The sequence below is a fragment of the Panthera tigris genome, chromosome C2 (genome assembly GCF_018350195.1).
Source record: "Panthera tigris isolate Pti1 chromosome C2, P.tigris_Pti1_mat1.1, whole genome shotgun sequence".
NCBI classification, from domain to species: domain Eukaryota; kingdom Metazoa; phylum Chordata; class Mammalia; order Carnivora; family Felidae; genus Panthera; species Panthera tigris.
This window is the reverse complement of record NC_056668.1, coordinates 102,791,959-102,808,188: the sequence shown is the minus strand read 5'-3', so window position 1 is coordinate 102,808,188 and position 16,230 is coordinate 102,791,959. Positions and strand designations below refer to the sequence as shown.

At 40.4% G+C, this 16,230-nt stretch overlaps 1 protein-coding gene across 4 annotated transcripts in view; it reads left to right on the top strand.

The window, feature by feature from the left end:
- Positions 1-14,860, top strand: part of NMD3 (NMD3 ribosome export adaptor) — a 66,634-nt gene extending 51,774 nt beyond the window's left edge. For all 4 annotated transcript variants that reach the window (XR_006207435.1, XR_006207436.1, XR_006207437.1 and 1 more), the window contains exons 18-21: positions 1,151-1,253; positions 3,634-3,808; positions 14,108-14,182; positions 14,721-14,860. The gene's annotated coding sequence lies outside the window, so the exon portion shown is untranslated. The remainder of the gene's footprint in view (positions 1-1,150; positions 1,254-3,633; positions 3,809-14,107; positions 14,183-14,720) is intronic.
- Positions 14,861-16,230: the final 1,370 nt, after the last annotated feature.

The following is a 16,230-nucleotide window of genomic DNA, read 5'->3' as shown; positions in this document are numbered from 1 at the left end:
TTCCTCTTACTACATACAAAAGGAAACACACATCACAAAGAGAAGAAAGATGATTGTTTCAAACGCTACCACAAAACATTTTCATAAAGTATGTAGTAGGTATTAAGGTGTTAGGTGCTTTGAGTACTGAGCAGTTAGCTGTAGAAATTTGTCACCAGAGAAACTCAGATGGAAAGCACCTTGCAGATAAAATCTGGAAATGATTGGATAAAATCATTAAAATCAGTAAAATGAGTGGATCACAATGGTTTTCTTGGTGGCCACACAATCAGGATTAAGAAACCATGGGACTGGGAATTAGTCTTCTTGGGCTTGACTCCTGCTTTGCTGTGAAACAGTGGGAGGTCCATGTTAGCCTCTCTGTTAGTGTCTCACTGGCCCACCTCACCAGGGATAACAAGCATTATATATAATGATGAATGGGAAGGTATCTTGGAAATTGAAACTTTGTACTATTTAAGATACTGTTGTTAGTTGTTAATTCTAGTTCATAATATAATTTCTTTTCTTCTTCTTAAGTAAGCTCCATGACCAGCATGGAGCCCACGGTGGGGCCCAAACTCATGACATGAGATCAAGACCTAAACCAAGATCAAGAGTCTGACACTCAACCGACAGAGCCACCTGGGCATCCCTAGTTCATAATATAATTTAAATGAGGCTCATTTATTCTTTGCAAATGGATTCTTTCCTCTATTATGATAATACTGTTGATAATATTTATATATTTCAAATATTTTATTTTTTTTAATTTTTTTTTTTTTAACATTTATTTATTTTTGAGACAGAGAGAGACAGAGCATGAACAGGGGAGGGTCAGAGAGAGAGGGAGACACAGAATCCGAAACAGGCTCCAGGCTCTGAGCTGTCAGCCCAGAGCCCGATGCGGGGCTCAAACTCACGGACCGCGAGATCGTGACCTGAGCCAAAGTCGGACGCCCAACCGACTGAGCCACCCAGGCGCCCCAAGATTTTATTTTTCTAAGTAATCTCTACACCTAACATGGGGCTTGAAGTCACAACCCCAAGATTAAGAGTCAGCATTCTCTACAGACTAAACCAGCCAGAAACCCCTCCTTTAAAAAAAAAAAATTTATTTTTTTAAATGGATAATACTTATTTAATTAACAGAAATGTGATTTGTCCACAGACAAACAGCAAGTAGCAGTGCTGCAGCTGGGGCCCTGATGAAGTTTGGGGAGATCTATGAATATCCTGATTCACAGCCTGTGGTACTTTCCTAGGGTCTTCAGGTTAGCTGCTTGGGGTCTCACTTCCTCTTTAATTATGTATAACTGGCTTCTTACTCTGTAGAGTTACTATTTTCTAAGTAGTCAAGAGAGATAACTTTCTGGCTTTAATACATCCCCACCACATTTTTACTGGTCATGGACTGTTTCTTCCCATATGGGCATCAGTATCTGGGTCCCAACCTATATCCTATTGATTTTATAGGTACTGCAGGTAAAAAGGTATCCCCTAGTTTATGTCCACATCCGTATGTACAGACCAGCCTAGGTCTTCAGGGAGGCTCTATTTCTGGTGGTCTGAGGAGCTGAGGAAATTGCCATAGGAGGTATCTTCTTGGAGTGACCACAGAGAGCCAGCCATGCTCTAATGGCTCAAATGGTTCCAGGCCCTCTCTGAGGAACCAGAATTCTCATCTGGCTTAGATCCCCAGGGCCTGCAGAATAGCCCCGAAACAGCTGAGGGAACCTTAAAACTGATCAGTGTCAGACATTTTCCAGGCTGAGCTGCATGGATCGTTAGTCAACTTTGGGGGAGAGTTGCAATTGTCATAAACCTTGTGCTCCCAATATATGACCCCAGGGTTCTTCTAGGACATCTCGAGTATATCCTGGACTCTCTGTGATAGAGACTACTTGTTCGCAATTTGCTGTCTACCAGAGAGGCACTGGCAGCCCTGAACCTGACTCTGTTGTCAGGCTGGGGCTTTTCCTCATAGAGTCCTGATATGGTCAGTCTCATCCTTGTTATAAGTTTCTTTCAAATACTTCATATTTCAAAGCCCAGCTCAAATGTCACTTTCTTTTCCTATAGGCTCCCAACGTGAACATAATAACTTACATACATATATATGTACTATACCATACAGTGCTGTGTGCCCATAGTACTTTATCCATACTTGTAGTGGAATTCTTAACACATAGTGTCTAAAACGTGTCTGCCTTTGTGCTTAAAGGGAGCTATAAACTTCTTAAGAGTAAAGACTACATGTGACTCATTTGATCTATTTATATATTTGCAAGGTCTCACATCATGATTGGAACATTCATGTTTATTGCCTTAAATTCTTTTCAAGGACAATGAGATGGAAATCAAAGATAGTACCACTCTTTTCCTGATTAATTATTTCAACACATTTATCAAAACCTACTAACATGTTATACACCAGCCTGCCATGAAGAAGCAGTTATGAATAAGATGCACATATGATTCCCCTACAGGGAGCTTATAGTTGGGTAGTCTTCTCTATTTTCATGCCTTGTTGTCCCTGATAAATCAATTGTTGCTTCTGGTGGTGGTGAGCTAAGCCATACTGTTCCTTCTCACTCATCCAGGACATGGACATGTGTTGCTGATGCTGGTGGTAGAAGCAGCAGACAGTGAGCAGAATTGTACCCTCCCCTTCTGACTGTGTTCATGATAATTGTGGCATGACCAATCATCATCTACTCTTGCCTGCTCTCCCCAAAGGGAACTCTGGATAAGTTCCGTAGCAGTGGATAATGACAGATTGGATCCTGGGAGCCTAGGCTTGACATCCTGGAGTAAAAACTCTGGGTGGATGGAGCCAGAGAGTAAGGAGGGTATCAAATCCAAGAAGCCAAGTCTATTTCAAATCCAAAGGGCAAGCATAAGATAGAAAACAGGGGGCCGTTTTAGTTTAGAAAACTAGAGTTCAAAGTTTAGAGGCAATATTGGACAGAGATGAAGCTGAAAGGTAGGAATGGAGCTGGAGGTTAAGAGCTGGTTGATGTATCCAAGAGTTTTGTGGTACAGAGGTAAGATGTCAATAATTTTCTGTTCTTGAATTTCTCAGCTTGCTGAGAGATAAGGGCTGGGCTGTTTGGAGGGTGATGTCAGCTTTATGGCTGAATAAGATGCCCATAGTTTGTGTCCTTCTCCCAACAACAACAATGTAGCATCCATCAGAGTGCCTTCGTAGAAGCTGTGGGATCCAGTACCACATGCCACAGGATCTGGGGGGAGTCTTTGCCCATCCATACATCACATAATAGGCATATAGATGTTGGTCCCAGCTCTGGACTGTGAACTGGCTCTAGCCCCTTTTGGGCTGCAGTCCAGGAGCCCCCGGAAAACAGTCTTCAACAGTCACCCACAAACAAAAGAGCCAGGTTTCCAGTGGAGAAGTTCCAGCGTACCATAGAAACAAAAAAAGCATGAGTTTGGATGCATTGGAAGGGGTGAGAGGAACAGTTTGATTTTATCTGTATCACTTCTACCCCAAGGCAACACAGTTTAGGGCCAAGAGAAATCTTCTTGGCCTTTGATCTCTCCTGTAGAGGAAAAGGAATGTGTGGGTGAGTATCTGGCTTCTCCAGCTGTATGGGACACTGCCAAAGAGGCTCGTTTCTCTTCTCCATCCAGAGTACTGAGTCATGAGCTCCATGACTGAGGGGGGCAGGAAAAGTTGGAAGAGCAACAATCTGAACTCTTGGAGAGCATGAAAGAGATGTGGATCCTACTGTGTCACAGATTCCACCAAGAAGACTGCCCATGAACCACTAAGGACTCTTTGCTAGTGGATTCCCTCAATTGGCCCGTAGGTATCCCCACTGCCTCAATGCCCCACACTGTGAGTGCATTTCTTAGCATAAACCTTACAGGCCTGGAGAGAGTGGTATGATATATTCAAAGTGGTGAAAGAACAAAACCTGTCAATCAAGAATTCAGAAGGTACCTGGGTGGCTCAGTCAGTTAAGTGTCTGACTTCAGCTCAGGTCATGATCTCAGGGTTGGTGAGTTTGAGTCCCACATCAGGCTCTGTGCTAATAGCTCAGAGCCTGCAACCTGCTTTGGTTTTTGTATCTCCCTCTCTGCCCCTTCCCTGCTCGTGCTGTGTCTCTCAAAAGTGAATAAACATTAAAAAAAATTCAGAAAAGGAGAGATAAAGACTTTCACAGACAAACAAAAGCTGAAGAAGTTAATCCCCATTAGACCTGCCTTACAAAAAATGCTGAAAGGCGTTCTTCCAGCTGAAGTGAAAGGATCTAATTAGTAACATGAAAATAGACAACACATTGGTAAAGCTAAGCATATGGTCAAATTCAGACTAATACTGTAGTGGTGGTGTGTTAACCACTTTAGTATAAGATCAAAGGACAAGAGAACTAGAAATAACTATAGTTAGTATAATTTGTTAATACACAATATAAAAAGAAGTAAATTGTAACATCAAAAACAAAAGGGGAGGGGTAGAAAGGTAGACCTCCTATGTGTAATTGAAGTTAAGTTGCTATAAGTTTAAAATGGACAGCTTTAGTTACGAGATGTCTTATGTACACACATCTTGCTAACCACAAAGCAAAAACCTGGAGTAGATTCACAAAAGATAAAGAGGAGAATCAGCGAATACCGCAGAAAATCAATTCACGGAGACAGGCAGAAAGAAAGGAAAAAAGGAACAGTGGAAGTACAAAACAGCCAGAAAGCAATAAGTAAGGTGACATTAGTAAGTTCTTACCTACCATTAATTATTCTAAATGTAGGTGAATTGAATCCACCAGTCAAAAGACAGAGAGTGGCTGAGTGGATGATATAACAATACCCAACTATATGCTACCTACAAGAGACTTTCCACTTTCAGAACACACATAGGCTTCAAGTGAAGACATGGAAAGAGATATTCTGTGCAAGTGGAAACCAAAAGAGAGCAGGAGTAGCTATACTTCTATCAGACAAAATAGACTTTAAGCCAAAAATGGTAACAAGAAACAAAGAAGGTCATTATATAATGAAAATAGGTCAATTCATCAACATGTTATTACAATTATTTATGTCCTCATCACTGGAGCACCTAAATACAGTAAGCAAATACAGATCTGAAGGCAGAAATAGACAAAATGATACAATTAATAGTAGGGGACTTTAGTACCCTTTCAACAATGGATATAGACAGAAAATCAGTAAGGAAACTCCAGACTTGAACTATACCTTAGACCAAATGGATCTAACAGACATATACAGAATGTTTCCCCCAACAGAAGTGCAATACACATTCTTCTCAAGTGCACATGAAACATTCTCCAGGATGGATTATGTGATAAGTCACAAAACAAATCTTAGCAAATTAAAGAATATTGAAATCTTAAGTATCTTTCCTGACCACAATAATATGAAACTAGAAATCAATAATAAAAGGAGGAAAGATGGAAAATTAACAAACATATGGAAATCAACATGCTTGTGAACAAGCAATGGGTCTAAGAAATCAAAAGCAAAATTAAAAAATATATATCTTTAAACAAAAATGGGAACACAACATACCAAACCCTATGGGATGCAGTAAAAGAGGGAAGTTTATAACAATAAAGACCTACATTAAGAAAAAAGATCTTGGGAATGCAAGCTGGTACAGCCACTCTGGAGAACAGTATGGAGGTTCCTCAAAAAATTAAAAATAGAACTACCCTACAACCCAGCAATTGAGCTACTAGGCATTTATCCATGGGATACAGGTGTGCTGTTTCGAAGGGACACATGCATCCCCATGTTTATGGCAGCACTATCAACAATAGCCAAAGTATGGAAAGAGCCCAAATGTCCATCGATGGATGAATGGATAAAGAAGATGTAGTATATATACACAATGGAGTATTACTCGTCAATTAAAAAGAATGAAATCTTGCCATTGGCAACTACGTGGATGGAACTGGAGGGTATTATGCGAAGTGAAATTAGAGAAAGACAAAAATCATATGTCTTCACTCATGTGAGTACTTTAAGAGACAAAACAGATGAACATAAGGGAAAGGAAACAAAAATCATAAAAACGGAGGGGGACAAAACATAAGAGACTCGTAAATATGGAGAACAAACTGGGGGTTGCTGGAGGGTTGTGGGAGGGGGGATGGGCTAAATGGGTAAGGGGCATTAAGGAATCTACTAATGAAATCATTGCTGCACTATATGCTAACTAATTTGGATAAAAATTTAAAAAAATAAAATAAAAAAAGCAGAAAATACCCACCCAAAAAAGAAAAAAGAAATATCTTTATCAGATTTCACACCATAAGCAACTACAAAGAAGAATAAACCAAGCCCAAAGTTAGCAGAAGAGGGGAAATAACAAAGAACAGCAGAAATAAATGAAATAAAGACTAGAAAAATAATAGAAAAAAGTCAGTGAAACTGAGTTGATTTTTTAAAAAGAAAAGTGGTGGAGGTGTTAACTAATGCTACCTTAGTAATCACAGTATATAAATGTATCAACTCAACGTGTTGTACACCTTAAACTTACACAATGTTATATGTCAATTCAATGGTGCCCAGTCTTATGGGTGCAAGAGAAGAATTGTAAAGCGTAGCCCTTGTCCTTTAAGGAACCTATTGCTTAGCTGTGAGAAAGGAATCACACTTAAAAAAAAAAAAAGAATGGAGTAAGATGGGATTGAATTTAATTAAGAATCAGAAGACTAGAGACCCATGTGGAAAGTGGCTGGGCTGGTGTGAGCTGAGGGCATGGGATGGCTTTGTGGGCCTTGAGGCACAGGCTCATTCACAGCCATCAATTTATGCCACACAGTTCTTTCTCATGTTGGGAACCTCAGTGAGGTCTGTGCTCAGGCCATAATTTACATGAAGAAAGATAAGGTTAACAGTAGGATGCTCAGAATGCAGCTTTAGTCCATTCAATTTTTTTTTTTTTCCTAAAATACCTTATAAAGAAATCTCATTTATCATAGAAATATTCTTAGCTCTCATACTTCAACCATGGGAAAGCCAAGAGCTACCCAAAGCTTTTTGTTTGGCCTAAAAGTCGTGTATAGTAATGTCAGCTGCTTTGATGTTGGCATTTCACCACAAGTGGATGACACAGGTCAATCTGCCTTTGGGACTGGGAGAGTTTCCCAGCTCCACCTGGAGCCTGACTCACCTCATTGACCTCTGTTGCTCTTTTTGTGGCATGTTTTCCGTTCTGCTAGATTGCCTTTCGCTGACTAAAAAGATGGTTGCTCACCACTGAGGCTTGTGCAGGCACGTAACTGTTAGTACTAAGCAAGAGCCCCACGTGTTCTGGTGTCTCTCCCCAAGTTCTGCACATTTAACACTTGCCTTTGTGTTATGAAGCATGGAGTTCCTTTGATGCATAAAGTAAGATGTTCTCATTAATAACTGGCTTCCCTGTCCTTGCTTTGCTGTCAGGAGAGAACTGGATGATAAAACCTATGATTTATTTGGACTGGCTCCATTAAGAGCTGACAGAGTGATGATTTGATTCCAGTAATGCTTTATTCTTACTCCATGTTTTGACTATCTAGCTGCGCCCCTGCTGAAAGTGACTCTTAATCACTAATTCTGAACTCACCGAAGAGTATAAAACAGTACATGTCACCTAAAATCTCAGTGGAATTACCTCTGTTATCAATAAATTTCATAAGACTTTCAAACTCTTTTTCAAATTATTATGAGATGATTGAAAAGTCCAGACAACTTACAGGTTCACCTTTTGACTGACTTACCGTTACCGGTGTTTCATAGGGACCATGCAATTGACTGTACAGTGATTAATTTGTTCATTGATTTTATTCAACGCGTGTTTATTGGAAGTTAACTCTGCCATGCTCTGTTCTAGGTGCTGGGAATGGAGCAGTGAATTAAACAGAAACCTGCCTTCATTTAGTGGAGGAAAATAGACAAAAAACAGAGGAAATAATTTGATTGGTTATTTGAGCATGAGGAGTGTTCAGAAGGACAAAAATGAACTGGGGCAGGAGATAAAGGCTACTAAGTTTGTGGGAGAAGAATAGGGAAAACATCTCAGTTTATTTTAAATAGTGTTGTTTGGAAACTCACTGAGAAAGTGACATTAGAGCAAAGACTTGAAGGAGGGTTAGGAGTGAGCCACATGTGTGATGGGGGAAGAGTGTGCCAGGCAGAGGATGCAATGGGTATAGGGGTCCTATGGTGGGAAGTATCTGCTACGTTTCAAGCCAGGCTGATGGTAACATTAGAACACACAGGCACAGGGCTGTATGCATGCCAGACGCTGCTTTATATCCATTATCTCATTTAATCCTCCATGTTTCCCTAGTCCCCATTTCTAAAGGAAGAGACTGAGGCACAGTTTAGATAACTTTCCCTAGATTACCTAGCTGGAAAGTGGTGGAACCCAGGAAGTCTGGCTCTAGCGTCTCTGTGCTCAGCCACACTGTTCTGCTGCCTGATATTTAGGCATATATTTGCAGATATGAGGGCGCTGCTTATCACATTGTACTGTGCCACTTTGCTTTCAGGATAAATTATTTTCCCGATCTTAATAGTGGCATTAGTTATGCTGGTCTTGAGCCACTGGTTTATTTCAATTTAATGAACACTGTGATCTGTGACAATTGCTGGTCATGATTTTATGTTAGCCATTGAATATTTAAAGGTCCATCCTTTTTTTTTTTCTTTCTTCATGTTGTATTTTTTTCTACCATAATAAACTACCTTAAATCCTTTTAGTTTTTTTATGACTTTTTAAAATTTTATTTTAGAGAGTGTGCGTGCAATCAGGGGAGGAGCAAATGGAGAGAGAGTATCTCAAGCAGGCTCCACACTGAGCATGGAGCCCAACACAGGGCTTGATCCCATGACCCTGGGATTATGACCTGAGCCGAGATCAAGACTTGGACACTCAACCGACTGAGCCACCCAGGCCCCCCCTTATATCCTTTTAGATATAGGGAATGGTGAATGAATAGAAATACATTTATTTTATTATTTTTTTAAATTTTTTTTATTTTTAGAATTTTTTAAATGTTTATTTATTTTTGAGAGAGAGACACACATTGTGAGCGGGGGATGGTCAGAGAGAGAGGGAGACACAGAATCTGAAGCGGGCTCCAGGCTCTGAGCTGTCAGCACAGAACCCAATGCAGGGCTTGAACCCACAAACAGTGAAATCAGACCTGAGCTGAAGTCGGATGCTTAACCAACTGAGCCACCCAGGCGCCCCTAGAAATACACTTTAAAAGAAGGCTCAAGGTACTTAGCACTTTGGTACTGAGAAGCACCCTGGGAAAAGCCACCTTCCAGCTTGGACTTGCAAAACTGGGATTCCCATTTCTCCATTCTCCCAGCCATGGCCTTTCTCCCAGGTCTCACTCAGGGTTCCCTCTGGAGCTGACAGAAGAGTAAAGATGCAGACTTCTCTCTGAAACCACAGCACTGACGAATGCAGTCTATGTGGCAGTTAGAAGCAGGGACTGAGATCAGACAAACAGTTCATACCCTGACCACCACCTGTCTGGTATCTGGGTCCTTAACATCTTCACCTGTAAAATGTAGATCAAAATTAGTGTGTACCTCTTAGAGTTGTGAGGATTTAAATAGGGTAATGTTCACATGTAAAGTGCATAGTACAGGGCTGATGCAAATAAACTCTATGGAAATCTTAGCTGTTATTACTATTAGTTACTCCCTTAAAAACAAAACACCACTGGGCTTGGTTGACATCTGCCTCCATTTTATCCTGTCAAATGCCCCGTGGGGTCTCTCTGTGGTACTGGCTCCTCACATCTTGGATCCCAAAATGAATATGGCCTATTGGAAACCAAAACAAATATGAATAGTGAATGAAACTAAAAAGCACAGCCAGATTCCAGCTTACTAAAAGCCTCAGCCATGCTAAAGATAGGGCTTTGGTGGTACCTGGGTCACTCAGTCGGTTAAGTGTCCAACTTTGGCTCAGGTCATGACCTTATGGTTCATGAGTTCGGGCCCCATGTCAGGCTCTGTGCTGATAGCTCAGAGCCTGGAGCCTGCTTCAGATTCTGTGTCTCCCTCGTTCCCTGCCCCTCCCCAACTCATGTGTGTGTGCTCTCTCTCTCTCAAGAATAAATACACATTAAAAAAAATTAAAAAAAAAAATAGGGCTTTGAAGAGATGCCAGAGAAGAGAGCACAAGGAGGAGAGGAGCTGTGTCGTAAGTACCTCTGCTTTGTAAGCTGGTCCTCCTCCCCCAAACCCCTTTCAATTGTTCAAGAAAAGTCAAGGCTTGTCACAAAATTGGCTTTGACTTTTTTAGGATTACTTCAAGTTCTGCAAGAAGAAAGTGATTCTATGAAAGAGGCTTAAAAAGTCCAATTAAATATTTCATTAATTGTGTTAGAATAAAAGAAAGACTTTTTCAAACAGCCTTACATGCTGTTTGTGGAGTGATGTGGTGCTGTGGGAAGAACATATGCATTGGGCCTGACTCCCCGCTGTGCAGTCGCAGGCTTTAAGAACTTCAGTCAAGGCCACAGGGTCCTCATCTGTAAAATGGAAATATTATCTACCACACAAGGCTGTTGACAGGATTAAGTGGTATGGCTGTGGGAAATCTGGCAGGTAACAGACTTTCAAAGATGTTAGTCTGATTTTTTCTGAAGCCTTTTCTTCATTATTTTACTTTGTGCCACATCATTAGAACTGCTTAATTATTCAGGATTTTTACATCTAGTTTGTGGATTATCAAAGCCCTTTGCTAATAGGTCTGTCTCTTGCTGACTTTAAAAATTACAGTGTAACTGCCTGTTGGCTTGTCAGTTATGCGAACTAGAGGATTCAACATCAATATTGCCAGATGCCTCAGTAGAATGATTTTATGAAGAACTTTGAAACTATAGTTAATGGAAATTTATTTTTTTTTATCTATGGACAGATTTTGCAAGTTGATAGTTTTCTTAATTTTAAGAGTTATTTTTTTCTGATGCTGCAGTGATCACAAAAATATGAAGACAGAATAAAATCACTCATAATTATTTTGCCTAGAAAAAAACACTACTAACTTTTAATTTTTTCCTTTTTTAAAAGTGTTTATTTTTGAGAGAGAGAGAGAGAGAGCTCATGTGTGTGATTGGGGGAGAGGCAAGGAGAGAGGGGGAGAGAGAATTCCAAACAGGCTCTGCACTGTCAGCATAGAGCCTGACGCAGGGCTTAATCTCACAAACTCATGAGATCACAACCTGAACCGAAATCAAGAGTCGGATGCTCAACCAGCTGAGCCATCCAAGCACCCCTTAATTTGTTTCCTTTTTATATGCATAGTTCTTTATATGACTTTTTCCCACCTAAAAGTATATCATAAGTCTTTCCTGCATTGCTAACATTTAAATTACTTCCATAATGGATATACTGTGATCTTCATAATTATTTTCCTAATTAAAATATTAAAATGCTCCAAAACTACTCTGCAAAAAATGTTTTGGAATGTAAGCCTTTGTCTGCATTCCTGATTAGTACCTGACGATAAATTTCTAGAAGTAAAATTATTGGGTCAATCTTAAGCTATTTATTGCTATGTAACATGTTCTCAAAACTTAAAACCCAGTCCCTTAAAACAATAGCAATCATTCATTTGCACACAATTTTGCCATCTGGGGACAGTTTGCCTCACCCCACATGATGTTACCTGGCTGGGGTAGCTTGACTGGGGCTGGAGGATCTACTGCCTAGGAGACTGTCTCCAATGACTGACAAGTTGGTGCTGGCTGTCAGCTGGGGCCTTTGCCCTGACCTAGGTGGTCTTCTCCATTGGATTCCAAATGGGGGAGGTGGAAGCTGCCAGGCCACTTAAAGGCTGGGCATGGAACTGGCACAGGGTCTCTTCCAGCTTGCTCTCGTGGTCAGAGCAGTCCCAGGCCAGTTTCCAGAGAGTGGTTAGACCAATCTCTTTCTGAGGGGAGTGACAAAGAATTTTTGGTCATATTTAATCTATCATAGTCAAAGAACACATTGTCGAAGGATCTTTATACGCATCACCAAATCCTTTCCAGAAAAGTTGTAATGGTATGCAGTTCCACCAGCAGTTCTTGAGAATGCCCATCATCACACTAAACAACATTAAATATTGAAATTTTAGGGGCGCCTGGGTGGCTCAGTCGGTTGAGCGTCCGACTTTGGCTCAGGTCACGATCTCGGTCTGTGAGTTCGAGCCCCATGTCAGGCTCTGGGCTGATGGCTCAGAGCCTGGAGCCTGCTTCCGATGCTGTGTCTCCCTCTCTCTCTGCCCCTCCCCCGTTCATGCTCTGTCTCTCTCTGTCTCAAAAATAAATAAACGTTAAAAAAATTTAAAAAAATAAATAAATATTGAAATTTTAAAAATCTCTACTTATTCAATATGTAAAATGTGAGATCTCATTGTTTTACTTTGAATTTAGGTGATTATTAGTGAACTTTGATATGCTTGATAAAAATATATATTTCTTTGGGAACTGCTCATTTTGTGGGCCATTTGTTTATGTGTTAAACATAAATTTATATGTCTATTTATTACTGACAATAATAAGGTATCATATTCATTATAAGTATTCCTTTCATTTCTCTTAATTAAAAATCAAAAACCTTCTCTCTTAATTGAGAAAAAATTAGAGAAAACTATTTCCTATTAAATTAACATGATTCTACCAGATCGCATAAATCTTTCACCTTATTAAATTAATTTGATTTTCATGAGAGTCTGGCAGCAATGCATTGGTCTCAAAATAATGGCATATATTATAATAAAATATTTTTAATCAATGTAAGTTTTACCTAACATGTCAACATAAATCTAAGAAATCATATCATTTATTAATTATCTTCATTTTGGAGGGACTAAACCAAAAAAGTTTAGATAACTTTATCAGAACAGAAATCGATGAGTAAATGTGTTTTCATCCCTTAATTTTCTCATTATCTTTTAGCAATCTCGTGGGCAAGCTCCTTACCCACTCTGAGTCTCAGTTTTTCTAACTGCAAAATGGGGTTATAATAATAGGCTCAGAGAAGATATTTGTGAGGGGCCTAGTACAGGCAAGGCTCGGCATGTTGTGGACACCATCATTCTTTGCTTATTCTGTCCTTTCTCATGAACCAAGAAAGACCTTCCTATTAGAATATCAGAGTCAGTTCTCTGAATGGCTTTCCAGGCCAGGGTTTGCGTTTTGGGAATGCTATCTCTTAGCTCACCCTCAGAGTCCATTACTCACAGGTTGGTGTTTCCACAGAGTGTGTTTTGCCTGTGGTGCAAATCAGGCGCCTGTTCCAAACAGCACAGCACTATTATCAGGGCGCAGTGAGGGCAAACGTCTTTGGGACACTATGATACAGTCCCTTGAGAATAACCCTTTGGGAGCTTCTCAGAGCAATCTGGTGTCCAGTCTTCACACTCTGAGGGTTCCATATTTGTATTATGACTAATAATAGTTTTTACCTGCATGGCGCTTGACAGTTTTCATAGGATTTCCACGTGTTTTGTCTCCTTTGATCTTCATAGCTATCCTAGGAGGCCTGCAGTTCAGGGCATATTATTTCCCTTTTATGCATGAGGAAGTCAAGGCTTGGAGGGGTTATGACTTGTCCAAAGTTACAAAGCTAGCAAGTGCCAGGCCCAGTATCAAATGGCTCCTACAGGCCCCATCCAGAATTTTCCCATTGGATAGTGTGCTGCCTAATTCTCCACCACGGGCATTTTAGCAGGTGGCTCTGGGATGAGATCTACACGATGGATTTGTCTCCCTGTCTTCCATTACATGGGTGGGAGAGTGTCATAGTCAATGTGGACTCTAGAGTCATTGTTGGATCCTGGCTCCATCTCTTGTTAATTATGTAACCACTCTGGGCCTCAGTTTCTCCATATATAAATGAGAATAACACTGGTACCCAACTCATAGGAGTATTGGAGATTTAAATGAGACCATCTATGAAAAACACTAGCACAAAGCCTGACACCCAAATGAATGTTAACTAAAGCCCCTCTTCCTACTTGGTGTGATCAGAGAAAGTGAAAGCTTACCTTCCAACAAAATGTCTGCACAGCTGGCCTTTCACTATGCTTTGGACTTCAGGCATTGGTTTCAGGAGGGCTTTGTTGTAAAAGAACCATTTTTCATAGGCACCTGCCCTGCACTGCACCGAGCATCTTCAGCATCCTCAACCACGTTATCACAGTTAATCACATTGGGGACAGGTAAGTATTGATTATTTCCAAAAAATAAAAAAAAATCACCCATTAACTCTTGTTAACATTTTGGTATATTCTTTGTCTATCTTGTATGACCTTTAAGAAACTGGAACTGAAGGAGAGCAGAATATGCCACCCCCAAAAATACCCTTTTGGCATATTGGTTATTTTGAATTAAAGTTACCTAAAAGATAGCTAGCTGGTATAAGAAGGGCATTCTGACCCTCCCCTGTCCCCCTGAAAACCACATGGAAGTTACTTTTCCTGTACCCAAAGGATAGAAGGCACTCTTATCACTAGAGATAGGGAATTTAGGGCCAAGAAGGGTGCATTAACAAAACTAGTTGTTTCTTCACTAATACCCCAAGCTGAAACCCCTTTATCTTGTCGATTCTTCACAAATTTATCGTTTCCTTGTCTGAAAGGTATAAAAGTTTCCTGCTTTGGTCACCTCTTTGAGTCTCATATTTTTTATGGGGCTCTCATATGTACAAAATTAATTTTTTTCTCCTGTTAATCTATCTAATGTCAATTTAATTATTAGGCCAGCCAAAGCAGCAAGAAGGGAAGAAGGAAAAAGTTTTTTAACCGTGTAGTTTTGGTGCCTAATGTGGAGCTCTCCACTGGCTGCAGCCGCTGAGAGGTCCTGGGACCTGTGACAGGAGCCAGCAGAAGGTGAGAATTCTTACCATGCCAGTCTTCCAGTTCTTTGCCTGCAGAGTCTGGTAAGTGACCACTCTAGAGTGGTGAGAGTTCTTTCCTTTTTCTAAATTTAGATTAGCAGGAGAGAAAATTTGTGTGAACTAGTCCCTCGGGTATAGCAACTCTGGTAAAAGTTTGTTATGAGCACTCTTGTTTTTTATTGATCCTTTTTCTCCCAGAGATGGTCAGTGTTTTCTTTTGTCTCTGTCTTTCGTGTCATTTGTCACAACAAAGAAAACCATAGAGCAGAACACAGGCATGAGTCCTATAAGCCTGTTATTTGACCCAGCATCACAGACTGGTAAGTTCATAGTTCTCACCAGACCAGGATCTGTTTAGACAAGCTTTGCTGGGGGTCACCAGATAAAGTTTTTCTTTCATCTTGTTCTATGTCCTCAGAGCTTGGCTTTGTAACTAGTTAGACTATTCTGTTTGGTCACTGCCAGCCAGAAGATACACATACCAGCTTACATTTGGTGGCCAGTTGAATATTAGGGTCCTGAGGTACTCAGTTACAAGCAGTACTTTCTTTGTCTGGCCATGCCAGTTCTTAGGGGAGTTTGTCATAAGAGCTTCCAGCCCATAAGGGGCCTTTATTGTCTGAACCTTTGCTGTCTTGTTAGTGGTGGAAAAGTCTCATTTTAGTAGCACTTGTGTAGGTCTGTAGCTGGAGTCATCTCATGTTCTCATGGGAAACTGGAGACAACATTTTCATTACACCATTCTTACTGCTTGTGACCCCGAGTCTTTGCTTTCTTAGGCTAACTCTGGGGGTGAACTTTCTGGGTCTGATGAGTGCTGCATCTTTTGTACTCTCTTTTGGGACGCCTCTTATGTCTTGTGTGCCATAATATTGTTATTGATTTGAGTAACTATTGAGATGGATATAAGAGCCTACCTGTCAATGATGGGTCCTTGGAATTGGAAAACTTCTGTATTTGAAAAAAGTTTTAGAGAGCTCTCGTTCCAAAAAATTGTCCTATTCATACCTATGGAAAGATCAAATTAAAAAGTGGATACAAAGAAGTATAATGGTTAGCCTTAGGGACTTCCTTAACAAGATGGAAGAACAGAAATTAGACTTAAGAAAGAGTTAAAATCCACATTCAACATAAATGCCCCTTCTTAAAATCTAGCTCTATTTCTTCAGCAAATTCCCTTAGCTCCCCAAACTCCTCCACCTTCCCCACAAAATCCCTTAAACAGCTGGCTACCTGTTTTAACTTCTCTTCCCCTACAAGATTTATAGAGAACACTCCAGCCTAATCTTTAGGTCCAGGGCATGCAGGTCTCTCATGCAAATGCTGAAAGCCAGGAAGTATATTTAGCAAAAGCAGCAGGAAGTAAATTTA